Source organism: Phocoena sinus, chromosome 14 (assembly GCF_008692025.1).
Source record: "Phocoena sinus isolate mPhoSin1 chromosome 14, mPhoSin1.pri, whole genome shotgun sequence".
Classification (NCBI taxonomy): domain Eukaryota; kingdom Metazoa; phylum Chordata; class Mammalia; order Artiodactyla; family Phocoenidae; genus Phocoena; species Phocoena sinus.
Window position 1 is genome coordinate 25,185,793 of NC_045776.1, and position 18,157 is coordinate 25,203,949.

At 51.3% G+C, this 18,157-nt stretch overlaps 1 protein-coding gene across 10 annotated transcripts in view; it reads right to left on the reverse strand.

Annotated features, from left to right (window-relative positions):
* Positions 1–17,618, reverse strand: part of CTIF (cap binding complex dependent translation initiation factor) — a 307,297-nt gene extending 289,679 nt beyond the window's left edge. For 6 of the 10 annotated variants that reach the window (XM_032654473.1, XM_032654474.1, XM_032654475.1 and 3 more), the window contains exon 1: positions 17,430–17,618. The gene's annotated coding sequence lies outside the window, so the exon portion shown is untranslated. Of the gene's footprint in view, positions 1–16,321; positions 16,376–16,750; positions 16,776–16,918; positions 16,944–17,192; positions 17,316–17,429 lie in introns of those variants that run through there. The other 4 variants (XM_032654466.1, XM_032654468.1, XM_032654469.1 and 1 more) reach the window with 4 other exon arrangements.
* Positions 17,619–18,157: the final 539 nt, after the last annotated feature.

Below are 18,157 nucleotides of genomic sequence, written 5' to 3' on the forward strand. Positions count from 1 at the left end.
AAGGACACCCTGAGAAAAAGTGACGCTGAGGCCACTGCTGTCCATCTACCGTACAACCCCGGGCTCCCTGAAGGTGGGCACGGCGCGGGGTGTCTCCCTATTCATCTCTGCAGCCCGCTGGCAGCCAGCGCAGGCTCTTGCCACAGAGAGTTGCTCCAGGAAGGCCAGTAACTGTGGACAGCCCTGCCTGGGGACGACTCCCACCGCCAAGGCCAAGTGCCTGCACGCCTCTATTTCAGTGAATTCTGGGAGTGACTGATTAAATGAAGATGCCCACATACCTGTGACAAGGGGAAGCCACTTTTTAAAGGACTAGAATATAAAACGGACATTTACTAACTATAACAGTGTTTAAATGATACAAACGGGGTTTTACAGGCATTTCTTTTTGCATCCCCCCCATAAAAGACTGCAAGATGAACTCTAAACCTCCGTGAAGGTCTGCAAGAAGGAAGGACACTCCTCTCCTGTGAGACCAGTTCCTGTGGTTTAAAACATGGCCCCCAAATCTCTGACACCCCACCCATCAGGAAATAGGACCTATGTCCCTTCCTCTTGAATCTGGCCTGGGTGACTGCTCCACGGATGGTATATGGAAGAGACACCGAGGATTCCAGGCCAAGCCTTTGGGACAGCGCAGCTTCGCCTTCCTGTTTCCTGGGACGTTCACTTTTGGAACCCAGCCACATGCCTTGAGGAAGCCCAAGCCGACCCGTGGAGAAGCCCACATGGAGAAGAACCAACAGCCAGGACAACTCGCCAGCCTCAGGAATGAGCCATCCTGGAAGTGGATCTTCCAGCCTTGGTTGAGCCATCTCAGCTGATACCACGTGGAGCGGACAGACGTGAGCTGTACCTATGGAGCCCTGCCCAAACGGCAGGATCCTGAGCAGAATAAAGGATTATCACTGTTTAAGCCACTAAGTTTTAGGATGGTTTGTTACACAGCAATAGAAAGGAGAATAGGCTCTAGGTAGGTAGTGTTAGAAGAATTGAGTTGAATTGTAGGACACCCAGCTGGTGTGAGAGAATTGCTTGGTGGTGTAGAAAACCCCCATACACATCGTACTGGGAGCAGGACTGTGAGGGGCTAAGATATTTGGGGGGAAAGTAGAAAGAGAAAGTAGGTCTCAGGAGGATCTGAAGAAAGGACAAATATTTTTATTAAAAAAGAGAATTTTGAAATTGCATGAGCACATCAAGAAATTTGAGAATGAGACCTCAGAGTCCCAATGTAGATGTAAGATGACAGGTGGGAGAAGTCCTGATTTCACATATTCAAATGCACATCCTGATTTTGGGTTCAGAAAACAGGGTCACCATTGCTCACAGTATGGAAGAGAATATGCTGGCCTGAAGATGTTGAGTCTGGTGTCACAAGTGACTGCCTCAGCTTCAACATAACTCTTCTAGATAATCGGAATTTACTCAAACGCAGATAGTAGAACTTTGTCGGGTTCATAGGATGGGCTAGCTCTAAAATGCACCCCTTAGTTAACCTTAGACAAGAGTATTTATCACTGGTTGGAGAAAGGATGTCAGACAGAACATTCTTTACTGCAGCACATTTGATGCTAAGATGATCTTTCTGACAATTAAATAGATTAACCTTCATTGTGCTGAAGTTATTCAGGTGCCAATTAAGAAGTTTCTGGTCATCAAAATCCTGGATAATATAAGTTATTATTTAAAAGTCTAAATTTGCTTTTGAAAGAAACCGGACACTATATAAAAGGATTCTTTGCTTTACAACAATATTTACTTAGGTTGTCTTTAGGTAATGACCACCTTTCATGAATCCAAATTACAATCACATGTAGAGAAGTTTTGTTTCTAAGTTTCAATACTTAGAAACCTGCATTTGTTACATGAAAAGAGGTAGCCTTGGGCTGAAGTCGGTCATGTATCATTCAGAACTCACCCAGTGCCAAGTGACAGAAGCCCAACCCAAACTTGATTTTGGCAGCATTTCCCAAAATTCACCACCTTGGAGTTTTCTGTCATGGCTGGGTACCAGGTGTAATGTTATCATTGACTTTGTCTTGACTTTTTGTTAAACTAAGCTTCCTGCTAAGCAATCATGAAATCACAAGTTCCATGTACTAGTTATGTTTTCTTTCTTTAATGCACATTTAAATGAATACGCGGCTTTAAATTGTTAACTTGTTCCTAGATGTTCGACTGAAAATCAGCCTATACTCCCCATCAGTGGTCTGAACACAGTACTTAAAGGCAGAGGAAGGAGGTTTACTGCATGGAGAACCAGCCCTTAATTTGTTTTCTCACTGATGAGTGTGGTATGTGACCTTGGCCAAGTCACCTAGTTCTTCTTGCTTCAATGCCCCCATTAGAAGAAGCGCATTAGCCCTGCCCACTCCCACTCCTCATAAGAGCACCACGGGGTAATAACCCCTGGTTTTGCTGACAACCGCCCATCCATAGCAGTCAGGGTACTCAAGGTGTCCTCAGCCACTGGGATCTGAAGGCCTCTTCCCGGCCATCTGAATGCTGGAACCAGAGGGCTTCGGCTTCCTAGATCTATGGAGGTCATGAGCAGGCAGCTGAGTAACTGGGAACTTTGAAAGACACTCACCTGCTTTTCTGGTTTTAAAATCTATTACCGATACCTTAAGTAAACTTAGCTCTAATGAGGTAACTAAAATCATTAACACCCTGTGGGGATAAACCAGGGGCTGGGCTGCCAGAGGATTAAAAACCAGGGCCCTGAGACTGTCCACAAGCAGCCTGGCCAACCTCATCCTAGTTCTTACTGCGCTGTTTTCAGGCTGCAGAATCCTAGAACCAGGCCACCACCCTCTCCTCACCCTCACCATCACCTGCCGTCTACCTGGGTCTCATGGGAAATGGCAACAAGATAAGGCTAAAGACGCAGAGGTCTCTGGCTCAACATGGGATCTTTTAAGGTGTGCTGCGCCCGTGGTTGGTTTCTCTCTGGCATGAATGAGACTGCAGTCAAGCTAGAGGGAGAAAGCACATCGTATCACTTACCATCAACCCTTTCCCCACACCCTCTGGCTGATATAACTCAAAGCCCACATCCTTAAAAGACCTACAAGGGTGTCTGGCACAGGGTGGGGATAATTTCTACCTTACTGAAAAAAATTAATTTTATAGGGAAGGAGCAAACTGTCAAACCATAGGTCCAAATGGCCAGATCAGGTAGACCTAGAGCTGCTACCTCAGGTGCGGGCAAATGCCAAAGACGACAGCACAGGGATTCCTCCTCCCCTACACCAGTCCATGCTGAGGATATACTCCCTGCCTCAGAGGCCTGGCACTAGGAACCTCAGAAGGAGACAATCAGGGACGTTAGATAGTATCTCATCCAGTCGCTGAGGTCGCCGAGGAGAAAACATCCAGATTCATTGACTTGCCCAAGTCATTCATGGCAGACGTAAGACCAGTGACTTTCCCAGAATGCCACAAGAGGACCTCAGCATAACCTGTCAATCCCCGTGTGTGACGGTTAAGGTACAACACTCAAAATAGCAAAACAGTCTATGCCGCTTATTAGCTGTGTGACCTAGGGTAAATTACTTAACCTCTCTGTGCCCTCATTGTCTCATCTATAAACTAGAAGGTTAATTAAGATAACACATGTAAGATGCTCACGAAGCACTTAACACAGTAATACGTAACAAATGTTAGGTTTTTAAAGTTATTATTGGATTGCCCCAGGGTTTCAGCAGAAATACCACCTGTTCAATCCCTGAGGTGACAGACATCCACCCCCACCCCACCCCCAAACACAGCGGCTCACAGTGCAGAGTCCAGGTTCTGGAGTCACATAGGCCTGGATTTGGAGCCTGGCTTTCATAACAAAATAGCACAAACTGGGTAGCCTAGACAAGAGAAATTTATTTTCTCATAGTTCTGGACACTAGAAGTCTGAGATTAAGGTGTCAGCAGGGTTGGTTTCTTCTGAGCCCTCTCTCCTTGGCCTCATAGATGGCCACCTTCTCCCTGTGTCCTCACATGGTTGTCTCAGGTATCCTAGTCTTAATGTCCTCTTCTTTTAAGGATACCAGTCATATTGCATTAGGGCCACCCAAAGGACCTCATTTTACCATAGTTACCTCTTTAAGGGCCCCATCTCCAAATACAGTCACATTCCAAGGTCCTGGGGGTTAGGACTACAACATACTTTTAGGGGGGATACAATTCAACCCGTAACAGCATGGTGGATTACCTTTCTTCCTCTTTAGGAAAGCAATATGTAGAGACTCACAAATCCTTATCCAGGGCACCGTGCTGTGCCACACTGAACTGGTTTGGAATCTGGAGAGCTGCCCAAAGTGAACAAGTACCTCCCCTCATTCTACAAATACTCATTTTGCTTTAAAAAAGATCTGCATTCCTGGAGCAGGGACCCTGTGGCAAGCACTGCCCTAGCCCTATGGGAAATCCACAAGTGACTCAGACCAGGATATGATCTTCAAGGTGCTTATGATCTCCGGGAGCAGATCAGGCAAGAACCCAAGGAAGGGTGGGAGTGACGCAAAGGGCTAAGTGTGCTAAAGATGTACAGACCGAAGGCTGGGATGAAAGAGGAGGACAAAACTGACCATACAACAGAGTATAGAAGAGCCCAGAGGGCACTTATTTGCTCCAGGAGACTGGGTGGTCTTCCCTTGGCCTGAGCTGTTTGTTTGTATCAACAGAAGGGGATGATGGTTTGGGGAGGGGAAGATGGTGTCCCCCATAATCTTCCCGTGGCCTACATTCCCCACGGCCAGAGTTCTCAATTAGCAGGGGCAGGAACACTGACTCTGCAGGATCCAAGGTGTCCAAGCCACACTAAGAAGCAATTTCCTCCCTCAAGCCCCACAGCTGCCAGCACAAGTGACTGCTGTCTATCATGGACCAGCCAGAACCTCGGCCCCTTAGGTATCTCCAGTCCTGCTGTCAGGGCCACCACCAGCATAGGTTCCCTCCCTCTCCCTCCCTCTGGACAACTCTGTTTGCTCGGCTTCTCTACCTGGCCCCGGTGACCGGAATGCAGAGGGGCCACTGGGGGAAGAGGACACAGAACCTACCTGAGACCACACAAAAGACCTCCACGAGACACCTAGGGTCCTACACTCCCATATTACCTATAGGTTAAGAAATAATAATTACTAGAAAAGGCAGGATTATAGTGAAAGAAAGAAGAGTAGTTGCCAGAGCCCAGGGGGTAGGTTTGTTTTCCTTATACCTCAATTATATTATAAGAAATTATTTTATAAAAAAATATATCTCAATAAAGCTGATACATCCCCAAATGAATAAGTAAAATCACAATGAAACTTGGTGAGGTAAACAATCATTGCTTACCTACCCATGATCCCCCTCTCCACCTCCTCGCAGGCACTTCTCCCTCTTGCTATAGATGAGGCAGAAAACACCAAAACTTGCTTTATCAGCCTCCATGGTGAGGTATCGAGCCATTTCTCTTCAATGGAACTTGATAGTAAATTCTAGCAGGGGGATTCTGGGCAAGGTTTTCATGCCTGATACATTAAGACACAAGGATGGTACAGCCTCTGTGGAAAATGGTATGGAGGTTTCACAAAAAGACCTAAAAATAGAACCACCATGTGACCCGGCAGTTCCACTCCTGGCTATATATCTGAAAAAAACAAAAACACTAATTTGAAAAGATACATGCACCCCAATGTTCACAGCGATATTATTTACAATTGCCAAGATGTGGAAGCAACCTAAGTGTCCATCAACAGATAAATGGATAAAGAAGATGTGGCATACACATACATACACACACACACACACACATATACACACACTGGAATACTACTCAGCCATAAAAAAGAATGAAATTTTGCCACTTGCAGCAACATGGATGGACTTGGAAAGACAAATACTGTATGATATCACTTATATTGGAATCTAAAAAATATAGCAAACCAGTGAATATAACAAAAAAGAAGCAGACTCACAGATACAGAGAACAAACTAGTGGTTACCTGGTTTGTAAAAGGTACAAACTATTATGTATAAAACAAATTAAAGGATATATTGTACAACATGGGGAATATAGCCAATATTTTTAATGACTGTAAATGGAATATAACCTTTAAAAGTTGTAAATCACTATATTGTATACCTGTAACTTATATAATATTATATATCAACTGTACTTCAAGTAGAAAAAAAAAATTTTTTTAAGACACAAGGAGAAACTCACCTTCCTGCCTGCCTTCCAGTACAGTTACGTGAGAATGTGATGTGTGGAGCAGTGGGAGCCATACTGTGACCATGAGGGGTCAAGCCTGAGCCAGAGGCCAATGTGCTGTAAATGGTTGCCTGGAAGGTTAGAGCGAGTCCTTAAAATTATCATTGACCCACTGAATCAATCAACTTTAGAAGCCCTGCGTTCAGACTTCGGGCTGGATAAGTCTATAAACATCTTGTTTTTTAAGCCACTGTGAGTCTAGTGCCTTTACCTGTAGCCAATAACATCCTACAAACCAGGTGGTTTTCATCTCCCCAAACTTCCATCTCCAACCCCAACACTGAGATCATAGTGAGATATAAGATAGAATCTTGCGGCTGTAAACTAAGACCCATCAGAGTTCTTAGTCCACAGTCCCCACAGATAAAGCTTTCCTCTCTAGCCCCAGAAAAACAGGAAACAGACGCCAGTTTCTCTTGCAGCCAAGCCCCGCCCCTCCATTAGGCCTTCGTGCGTCCTGTAGTACAAAGGACTGATGACAGTGTCAGGCATGACCCACATGCACTCGCCCTCCCCGGCTCATGTGGCCATAAGCCCCCATTCGCCCAGGACAGTCCCAGTTTCTATCTGTGTCCTGGCATGATTACTAATGGCACTCCGTCACTCTCAAAAGTGCCTCCATTTGGACAAAAAATTATAGTCATCCTACTTCTGGCTGCCTCAGCACACTTTTCTTTCTCTTTACCCAGTACTTCTCACACCGCACAAACGTGGCCATTCTGTCTTCCCCACCAAGATGAAGACAGGAAGTAGGGACCCTGCCAGGTTCGTCTGAATTCCTCCGACCCACTTCAGGCGTCTGACGCATGTCCGCTAAACCAAACCAAATGTTAACGGAGGTAACAGGCTTAGGGTACAAGGTTTGAGGCAGGGCTTCCCTGGTGGCGCAGTGGTTGAGAGTCCGCCTGCCGATGCAGGGAACACGGGTTCGTGCCCCGGTCCGGGAAGATCCCACATGCCGCGGAGCGGCTAGGCCCGTGAGCCACGGCCGCTGAGCCTGCGCGTCCGGAGCCTGTGCTCCGCAACGGGAGAGGACACGGCAGTGAGAGGCCCGCGTACCGCAAAAAATAAAACAACGTTTGAGGCAAACCAGTAGAATGTGAGCATGAAGAACAATTTTTGGAAGGAGAAGAGGAGAAAGTGGGTACTTTCCCAGAATCCCTGCCCTTCACCACTGGGCCCTGTCAGGAGCGCACATCCGGGTATCCAGCTGGCTGATGCAACCTCGCGACAAAGGCAACTCATGCTCCTCATAACACAACACGGCGCCTGTTAAATATATGAACGTCACAGATACCAGCCAACCTGTGAATGCAAAGGATTCCTCAAAGAGCCCGGGGCACTGTAGACAGACACCAGTGGGACTCCTGGACCACACATGTAGTGGCCATCCAAGGCCACAACAGGCCTAAGGCTTCAAGTTTCCAGGGAAGATTCTTCCCCACCCCAGATCCAGGCCGAGACAGACAAGCTCCCCCCTTGCATACAAGCTCTGCCTTGCATGCTGGGAAAAACACTGTCATTGTCAACACCGTCCTGTTTAGTGACACATCAAGATGTGGATTGTCCAGCAGGCCACCTTCTTGATCTCATGGTTCAAACTTGTATGCATCTCAGCAAATGACCCATGAATACGGCAAAGGCCTGTGGGTTCTCAGCTCGTGGTGAGATCATGACATTGCCTACCCCAGAGGAAGGCCCTATAAGGGAATAGCACAGGAATGCCTGCCCCACCCACTCCCGGATGGAACCACACACATTCTTTCTGAATAACTTTAGCGCTCAATTGTCACAACTACAGTAAGGCATTTCCCCGGCTCTGCTGCCCTTTCTCTCTCCCTCACAGAAGTTACTTTTTTTTTTTTTTTGAAACCCCACATTTGTTTATTTATTTATTTTTGGCTGTGTTGCGTCTTCATTTCTGTGCGAGGGCTCTCTCTAGTTGTGGCAAGCGGGGGCCGCTCTTCATCGCGGTGCGCGGGCCTCTCACTATCGCGGCCTCTCTTGTTGCGGAGCACAGGCTCCAGACACACAGGCTCAGTAGTTGTGGCTCACGGGCCTACTTGCTCCACGGCATGTGGGATCTTCCCAGACCAGGGCTCGAACCCGTGTCCCCTGCATTAGCAGGCAGATTCTCAACCACTGCGCCACCAGGGAAGCCCCAGAAGTTACTTTTATTTAGTAACACATACCGACACCACCTAGCACTGTACCCAGTACCTAACAGACACTCAATAAACGTCAGCTCCCCGCATCAGATTCCTGAGTCACTCACTTACAAACTGAAATGTATTCTGGGTGCTGGAGGAAGGAACTTGCTTCTCTAGTCTGGAATCTGAAAAGCACTGAGCCAAAGCTTCTCAGAACTTCTGCATCACAGCCAGCTCAGCAAACCTTACATCTCGTCTTCAAAATCTCCCTCTTTGCTAAGGAAGTTAGGATGGAAGTTGGCTGGATCTTAGCTCGACAAATTAAGGCCCTTCCAGCAAAAGCGAGCAAGATGGTGAAAGGCCTCCAAAGCATCTCTCACCACAGCCCATGGCCGAAGGGGCAATGGGTGGAAATAGCCGGGCAGTGCCTGAGGCTCACAGGAGGCCTTCCAGCTGCAAAAGCCTTCTAACGAGGGAAGGCACTGCCTCGTGAAGCCACATAATCCCGGCCACGGGAAGCCTCTGAGCGAGTGCTGGTGGAGACAGGATTCCCACACCAGGTAGGAGACCCACTTGGTGACCTCTAAGGTGTCTCCCAAGTTTGAAATTGGAGGTACTCAAGCCTCTGGGCTTAGGGCTGATGATGTGGCACACAGTCTGGAGGGACCCGGAGCTGCTGGAATCTGCACAGCCACCCTGAGGAGGAACCTGGACAGACGCCTCGTCTGTAAAGACCCGGCCTGAGTCAACAGCGGGGGAGAATGTCTGACATTCCTAGACAGGGCCGTCTGCAGGCTTCTGCTGAGAGATGAAGCCCTCGGGTAGGTGCAGCCCTTCTCCACAGCCATGCACACGCCCTCAGCAGCGTACAAGGGTCATGAAGGCCCTTTTCAAAGGTTCCCGCCAAGGCCTCGTTCTCCTTCTCCTCACTCAGCTCCCCCCATCCCCCCGGGTCCTGCAGCATCTCTCCAAGGTGGAGACCCAAGTCAGCGAAGGGTGAAGAACCCCAGAATCTTCCCAGCTCTCATGAGATCCTGGAGCCCACAGGCAGGAAGACCCCGGCCCCCAAAGGCTTTAATGTGCTAACTCCCTGGGGACTCCTCGACCACACGTGTAGTGGTCATCCAAGGCCACAACAGGCCTGAGGCTTCAAGTTTCCAGGGAAGATTCTTCCCCACCCCAGATCCAGGCCAAGACCGACAAGCTCCCCCTCTCCCGCTTCCATGCCACTGGGTGGACATCAATTCCATCCTCTCTCCAACCCTGCACACCTTTGCAGGGGCCCGTTTCAGGCAGGGCCCTCCATGCCAACTCCCAGTCTCACCTTGGACCCTGGAGGGGGCAATGCCAAGGGCTCAGCTGCCTTTGGTTCTGAGGCCCCTCAACACGCCCACAGCCAAACCCACCCCCAGGCCTGGCCTAGCGTCAGTGCAAGCTTACACGTTTGAGTTCCCTGGGGATTTCTCTCACATTCGAGGAGCTCAGCTCTTCTTTGAAAGGAAGCTAGTTATATTTCATACAGCATTTCTAGGTGCTTGGTAGTTGGAAGGTTTTGAGATTTTTACTCCTCTATGGTACTAAAAATATTCCAAATCAGTGTTGGAATCCCCTCTTTGGACTTGTTCACGGGAACCTTCTCTGGCTGACCTCACCCCACACCCCAAACAACAAACTCTGGCCACATCCCTGCAGATCCAAATACGTAGGATGAACACCTACTGTGTAGGTCCAAGTCTTCAAAAATGAAAAGACTGGCACTCTGCCCAAAACACAGCAGCCCTGTAAAAATGCGGCATGGCAGGAAGAGAAGTACCAGCAGGCCTCTTGCATTTCATGTGTAGCCCACTATTTGTCCAGGTTATTCCAGATTTTTAGTGGTTTCATATTTCCACATCTTGTCTCCCAACTAGACTGCCTTCTCCTGGGCAGAGGTCCAGGTCTCCCCTGCCCTTTACTTACGCCCTGAGGGCCTGGGAAGGGCTCTGCTAACCAGGGATGTTAAAAATGACAAGGCCTCTCCCCTAACTCACTTTAAGGCTTCCAGCTGAAGCGCGCTCCTGGCTGTTGCTGGATTCTGCCAGCTGGGCCTCCAGCATGACACAGCATCCCCGCCTGGCTTCCCTGACGACAGCGGCCCGCCGGGCGGCGTGACAAAGAATTCTCTGACAATGGGAGGAAGAGGTCTTCTCATTGTCTACAGCAGTCCCCACGGCAGTCACGTTCAGCCGCAGGCCATTCCCCACTCCCAGAACTGTAGCTCCTGCCCACATCTCCTCCTCAGGCTTCTACCACGAGCACTGTGTTGTCTGCAAGACAGCTCCACGGGATTATCCTACCAGCAATTCAAACTCACCATGGCTAACATTAAACTCACCACAATCCTTCTCACCCCCACCAGAGCAGACCTGCTCCAGCCACCAGAAGGGCCCTGCCAGTTAAAGGCCGCCATCCACTGAGTCCACAAGGCCAGAAGCCTGGGAGTCACTGGGACTCCTCCCTTATCCCCCAAAGCTAAGCAATCACGGCCGACTTTACTCCCCAAACGTTTTTAATACGTGGCCTTCCCTCCTCCCCATATGTCTCATCCCCTGGGACCTGAATGCTGCATGGAGCTTGTTGTTCCCTCATCAGCCCAGAGGCTGCCTCTGGCTCCCAGTCATGCACCCTTCTGGCCCATGGCCGAGTGCCTCGACTCTGCTTAAAGCCCTGTCCTCCATGCTGAAATGTGACGTCCTCAGCCAGGCTCACAAGCTCCTCAGAGCGGGGCTCTGTATGCCTCTCGGCCTTGTGCTTGACTCCCCTGGGGCAGCCCCTTCCTCCGCCAGGCAGCCTCGGGCCTCCACGCCTTTCTGCCCACATTCCTTCCCCCTGAAGGTCCTTCTCCGGTCTCTTCTCCTGGCTAATTCCTTTTCATACATTCAGATTCAGCTCCTGCATCATCTCCCTTAGGAAGGCCCCTCTGATCTCTGAGGCTACAGCAGGTGGCCCTTGTCTGGAAGGCAACTTTCTCCACCACTGCGCTCACCACACATGCTGAATTTAACTGTTTAAGTGCCTGCCTCTCCCGCGAGACAGTGGGTTCTTTGAAGGCAGGAGGGCTGTGCCTGTTCACGGTTGCAGCCCCAGGGTATAGCACAGAGCTGGCCAGAGAAAGAGCCCAGTCACTATGAGAAGCCTCGTCTGACTGCAGGATCCACCCAACCTCCTTGGTCAGCTCCACCCCGGACCAAGCACACACAATTTCCCCTTCACCATTTTTGGGCCATGGTCCCAACTGAAACCTCTGCCAGGTCTGCCACAGCCCCAGACCTACCCTCAAATTCACCTCTTTCATGAAATCATCCCAAACTGGCCCCAGTCCACATATCACTGTCATGATAACTGCCTCCCATACTTTATCCATCCCACCCCCGGGTAAGTTAGCACTTAGGTCTGGCTCCGTGGTTGGACATAAGCCAGCAGTGGATATCATGAAGAAGGAGCTCCAAAAAAAAAAAAAAGAAAGAAAAGAAAGAAGCAGCTCCAAAAAGTTCGAGGTCCTCCACTCATAAAAGTGGAATGATGATGTGCCGTGGTGGACCACGTCAACTCAGGACACCAGATTTGAAACCTGAAGACTCGGGGTCAGATCCCTGCTCTACTACTTACTTGTGACTGCGGCATGGCAGTAACCACAGAGGCTCAGTTTCCCCATCTGCAAAACGGGAATAACAACAACAGCCTCACAGGGTATTATAAAAAGCAGATGAAATCATTTGTGTGAAATAGTTCATAAACTGCAAAGCCAAATCAGGTGTAGGGTATTATGCTAGTCTCCAGTGCCAGCCAACCCCCTATCCAACTCCACTACCCCCACCCCCAGTAGTTCTTCTCCTTGCTTGAGTCAGGTAAGAATCATATGAAATATGTGGGTCCTCCTCCTAGAAAAATGCAGGTACGTAACAGCTGTACAAACCCTTTCAGGAGGCTCCTGAGGACCCTGCCATGGAAAGGGAAAGCCACAGACCAAACTTAAGAGCGTTGGAAGGCCCCAAGCATAGACCTCTCTCCCAAATGTACGCTCTCATCCAGATTCCTGGCGGCCAAAGATGAAAGATAGGGCAAGGAAGGCCAGGTTTGAAGGAAAGCAATCTCAAGGCTAAAAGACGAATTCTGGGGCCTTTCCTGGAACCAAAGGGAAAAAAACAAAAAGATGCAGAGTTTTCACTCTTTGGGAAGTAAGAACCCCACTTTTTTTCAGGAAGCATCACAGTACAGAGAAAGAAGATTAAATAGGGCATCAAATTTTAGAAGTTCATGTTCCACTCTGCCAAGGGCTCCCTGTGACTTTGGGCAAGTCATTTCACCTCTCTGGGCCTTGGGGTCTTCAGCTCATCAACAAGGCCCTTCCCAGCTCTGGGTGCCTAGATCTGAGGATGTGTCTGTTCTCACTCTGTTCTGAACCACAGCTCTGGCCGGGGATTAATTCAGAAACAGGCAGCTGTCGATAGTCAGCTTGGGGGTAATTCTGAGAGAAGACCACCATCACAGCAGTGCCCTAAGTTAAACTGCACGCAAGGGGAGGCAGGAGGGCACAAGAGCCAAGCCTGAATGTTAGCAGCTGAGCTCAGGTGACCAGCGAGTCAGCAGTGAGGCCCAGAGGTAGAGGATCCCCCTCAAAGAGAACACCAAAAGGGGCTGCCACTTTATTGGGTAAGCTATGCAGAAATGCCATCAGGTTTGGAGAACTGCCCAAAACTGCAACTTGCCCGTCTGGTTCGTACCTCCTGTTCTTTCTCTGGGCTCAGGACTCTCTCCCCATCCTAACCACCACCTCCTGCTTCCTCCTTCATCATGCGAACTGCAAACAACAGAACCTTAAAACAAGGGCAGTGAATGCAGGGGACACGGGTTCGAGCCCTGGTCCGGGAAGATCCCACATGCTGCGGAGCAACTGAGCCCGTGCTCCACAACGAGAAGCCACTGCAACAAGAAGTCCGCGCACTGCAACAAAGAGCAGCCCCCACTCACCACGACTAGAGAAAGCCCGCGTGCAGCAACGAAGACCCAACACAGCCAAAAATAAATAAATAAATGAAATTTATTTTTAAAAAAAACAAAAAACAACAAAACAAGGGCAGTGGACCCCAAAACTGAGATGAAATTGGAAAACAGTGTCAAGGACCCGGGAAGCGAGTTGGAGAATGAATAGGTTAAAAAGCAGACTCGTATTAGAACATATCCATAGACCTGTGAGACAGAAACTACTAAACTCAGGCAAGGCCTGAGTGAGACCCTGACCAAAGCCACTGAAGACAGCCTATCACAGCCCATTACTGTCCAGCAGAGCTGGGGCAGGAGCACAGAGAACAACTTGTCAGTTCTTCATTGCTCAGCAGACTAAACTGTTGGTTGGCTTCAGGGTCATCTCTCGTGAGCTGCCTAACCTCTACAGAAGGACAGACCTCTTAGGGCTCACCTGGGAGGTTCCAAATAGTCTGAAGTTCAGAGCAACAAGGCTCTTCTTCCTCTGTTGCTTCCTTCTGCATTTGCTGTAGCACAGGGACTCTCATTATGAGTCCCTTGCAACCAACATATGTGAAATTGACTAAGTCCCAGGGCGAGTGCTTTAAAATATTTATGATTTGTTCCCTCCTGCAGGCTCTGAATCATCCGTTTTCTGCACTGCAAGTTAGCTGTTTCTGCTATCCTATCTTTGTGTGCCCCAAACACAGCAGAGTATCTAGACTACAGAAGGTGCTCAACAAACATTTGCTGGACTTAAAATCTTACATTCATCTCCACAGCTAGAAGATGTTTTTGCCAGGCAGGGCCACTATGTTAAATTTTCTTTGTAAGCACTTCAAGATACACAAACATGTTGGTGTTCAATACATATTTGTGAACGAATAGCTGATTATCTGACCAAACCTAATAACCCTCCAGGCTCTGTCTTGAGAACCTTCACGTGCGAGAACTCTGAGAAATACATACAGTTATGTAGGAGCTCTTTGTTCTTTTCAAGGCTTCCCCATCCCTGGAGATGGAGGGGGCAGGTTCCTGGGTGGTTTCTCAGGAGCTATACTTTAAACCCATGGTTTTGGAACCAGTAAGTAAAGAATAAACCTTAGATTCAATAAAGACCCCACGAACACACCCATATGAACACAGGCATGTGTTGCAGAAACATACACCCATATGTATTTATTACACGCAGGTATACATACTGCGTGTATCAAAGCTGACGATCATTCACCAACAGTAAATTATCAGATGAGTGATAACAACAGCAATGCAGACTTCTGTTTTTTAATACTTATTCTCATTAGGACTGGTAGCAAACCAAGTGTTTTCTGACAAAGAATAAATACCATAATTTACTCCCTTTCTTGGGTTCAGTATTTCTTGAGGTGCCAAGACCTACACTTTAAGGTGGTCACTATTTAATTAAAAGCCATAGTCTGAGAAGTGAAATCACAGAAACGCCTCAGGCAAGTCACGTCAGTTTTTGAGCCTCAATGTGCTATTCTGTAAAATGGGGTTAATATCCCCCTACCTCACGGGACCCTCTTAATAAATGCAATGATGCGGTGGGGGACTGCCCAGTAAAGTCATACAAACATATTGTTATTCTAGCAATCTCTTAATCACTGATGACACTGTATCCCAGAATGCGTTACAAAATTACTGCTCCAAGCGCAAATTATCCAGGACGGACACTTGACACAGCAGATGAGTTGATCTGTGTGTAAATCGAATCCTGTTTCAAATACTCTAAGGGAGTGTATCCTGTGAGGGACTGGACATCTTCTAACGTCTGCTCGGTGCGTTCTGTTCCACTATGATTGGGTTTTCTCACACGCCGGGCAATTTTCTCGCGCGGTCCCAGCATGCTCATACCGGGATCCCTGAGGTTTACGGCCCAGACCCGGAGCTGGACAGGAGGAAACAGGCCGGACAGCCTGCGGCCCCTCCCCGCCCTCTGGGCGGCTCCTTCCTCTCTCCTCCAGCTCGGGCGGTCAGCGGCGCTCGTGCTGTGTCACTTTCGCCATCGGGAGCCTCCAGCCGCCGCGGAGCCCGCAGCTCCAGCGGCTTCCTCCCTTTGCGCGCGGGCCCCTAGCCTGGGAGATAATCTCCGGCCGCAGAGACCCAGCGCCGAGCGGACAGAGCCGGCAAAGGCATGCGGCCAGCTGGGCACCCGGCAGCGGCGCAGGAGGCAGCGCGGGGCTGGGCCCGGGGCCGGTCAGGCCGGACAGCCTTTGGCCCCCACTGTCTCCAGGTCGAAAAATTGGGAGGGGGTGCGCAGAGCGCGCTGATTCTCTCCAGGATCTGCGAAGGCGGCAGCAGGCGCGGGCACGAGCACCCACAGAGAGCCCCGGGCCAAGGGTCAACCGAGGGGCGTGGGGGGGCAACGCGCGAGCGCCCGCGGCTCCTCCAGGCCCAGCCAGACCAGCCCCCGGCGCCACCGAGTAGGTGGACAGCCTGCCGGATCAGGGGGGCGTCGGGACGCGAAGGGAGGGTTACGCAACCCCAGGGTCTCCCCGGGCCCCCAGCCGCACGACTCCCCTCTCCAAGTAACCCAGGCGCGAGCGCGGACACACACACCACTACGAGCCCTGGCGGGACCGATACCCCGAGCGATCTGGGCCCAAGCGCGTCCCCACGACGCCGCGGTCTGCGGTCCCCGCCCCCCCACACACGCCAGAGCGGTGTGTACACACACAAACAGCTGGGCGCGGGAGGCGACGCCTCACCCCCCGGGTGGGAATGCACACCGCGCCGCCAGCCACCCCTCCCCTTTACACGCCGCAACCCCCTCTCTGTTCACACCTGCCCCCAAACCCCAACCCTGAAAACTCCACGAAACCAAACAGCCAACGCCGCCCACAGGAGGGCCTCAGACTCCCGACTGTCATTTAACGTCAATGGAGAGACGTACCCAACTCAGATGCGCGGTCCCCGGGACGCCTCCCTCAGATGCACCCAGGCTCCAGCATCCGGCCCTCAGGGACAGCACAGCTCCGCCGCAGACAAGCCACCGCTCCCCCTGCCCGCCGCCCACCCCCACACCCCCACCACGGCAGGCGTCCGGGACAGTCACCTGCTCGCTGAAGGACCCGAGCCGGAACCCGGGTCACCAGCCACCGCGAGCTGGCTTTTCAGAGCCTGTCAACTTAACCCCGGCTCCGCCGGACAGATCTGTTCCCCAGGCCCAATTACACCGCGGCGACAGGAATGAATAATAATAATATATATTTTTTAAGCCAACAGAATCACCGCCGTAGGGAATGTCCAAAGCCGCGACCTCAGTGGATCTACTGATTCGGGTTCCTCCTCTGCTCCCGTCCCCCGCGGCCCGCGGGCTCACCGTGGACGGAGGGAGGGTGCAGCCTGTCTAGACGACAGACATCCCCGCGCCCGCGGGGACGGGCGCGCACACACACACGCGGCCGCCACAGACACAATCAGTCACCAGAGGAGGGAGGGGCGGCGTGGAGATACTCTCTCGGGGTCCCTCCGGGAGCCGCCACCCTACCTCAGTGGAGCACGGTCAGAACAGCTGCAAGTTTGGCCGGTACTAAACCAACTGCTTGATGCAGCAAATGCTGGCTTCAAAACAAAAGAGAGGAATCAAGCTCGCTCTCTTCCTCCCCCCGGGTCGGAATCTGGCACATGACAGCGGCTACACCAAGCGGCTCCAACGCGAGCCGGGCTCCAGCCGTGCGCCCCCCAAAAACCCCCCCTCCTCACTGGAGCTCCAGAGATACGGCTCCCCTACTGGCGGGGAACCCGGCAGGGAAGGGGCAAACCTCGGGAGGGGGCGAGATCGTGGAGTGCGGTCCTCGACAGAGGCGGGGAAGGTGGATGCGCGCCGACTCCTGGCTGCCCCGGGCGCAGGGAGGGGGGAAGGGGGCTAATTGTTTGGGTCGGTTTTCCCGGATTTATCTATAAGCACGCGCACGTCACGCAGCCCTCCTCGCGGGTCCCCGAATCGATAAGGCAATCAGAGATGACTAAAAGAGGGGGGCGGACGGGGGGATGCTCACCTCGGGGTTCCTCTGGCCGCCGCTCCGAGCCCTAGTCGGGGGGTGGGGGAAGGGGGCAGGAAAGGAGAAGGGAGGGAGGAGGCTCTGGAGAGCCGACTCCAGCCTCGAGTTCCGCGCGTCCCGGCTGCGGAGGGGCTCCGGCGCCCCAGCGCACAAACCCAGGCGACAGGGGAGGGAGGGAGGGGAGGGAAAGAGGGAGGGAGGGGCGGGTGGGAGAGAGGGAGTAGAGGAACGAAAAAAAAAAAAAAAAGATCCCCGCTCTGACACAGGGAAAGAGAATGCAGGAGAGTGACGTCCAGGCCCCGCCCTCCCCTCCGGCCACGTGCAACGACTTGAAAGGAAAGAGGGCGGTGGGAGGCCTGATGGGTAATGTAGTTCGCCTTTCTTTACCGGGATGGCGGGCCCTGGAGAACGGGGCGCCGCCGGGACGCCGGGGATGTGCCTGAGCGGCAGAGACAGCCTGTCTGGCCACGCCGAAACCCAACGCCCAACGCCCAACGCCCGTTTCCCTCCCCGCCACGTGCTGGCGCAGCCCTGGGTGGGGACCTCCGCGTGGGGAGAATTGGGGGCTTAGGTGAGATCCAGGCTTGGAGGGAAACATTTGATTTTAGGGACAGGACGGCTTTAAGGATGAGGACTTCCTTGCTTTAAGTGCTAAGTCCGTCGTAATGGCAGATAAAAGGGAGCTTTGTGTACGCACTGGGCGGCCCAAGTCCAGTTATTAACGC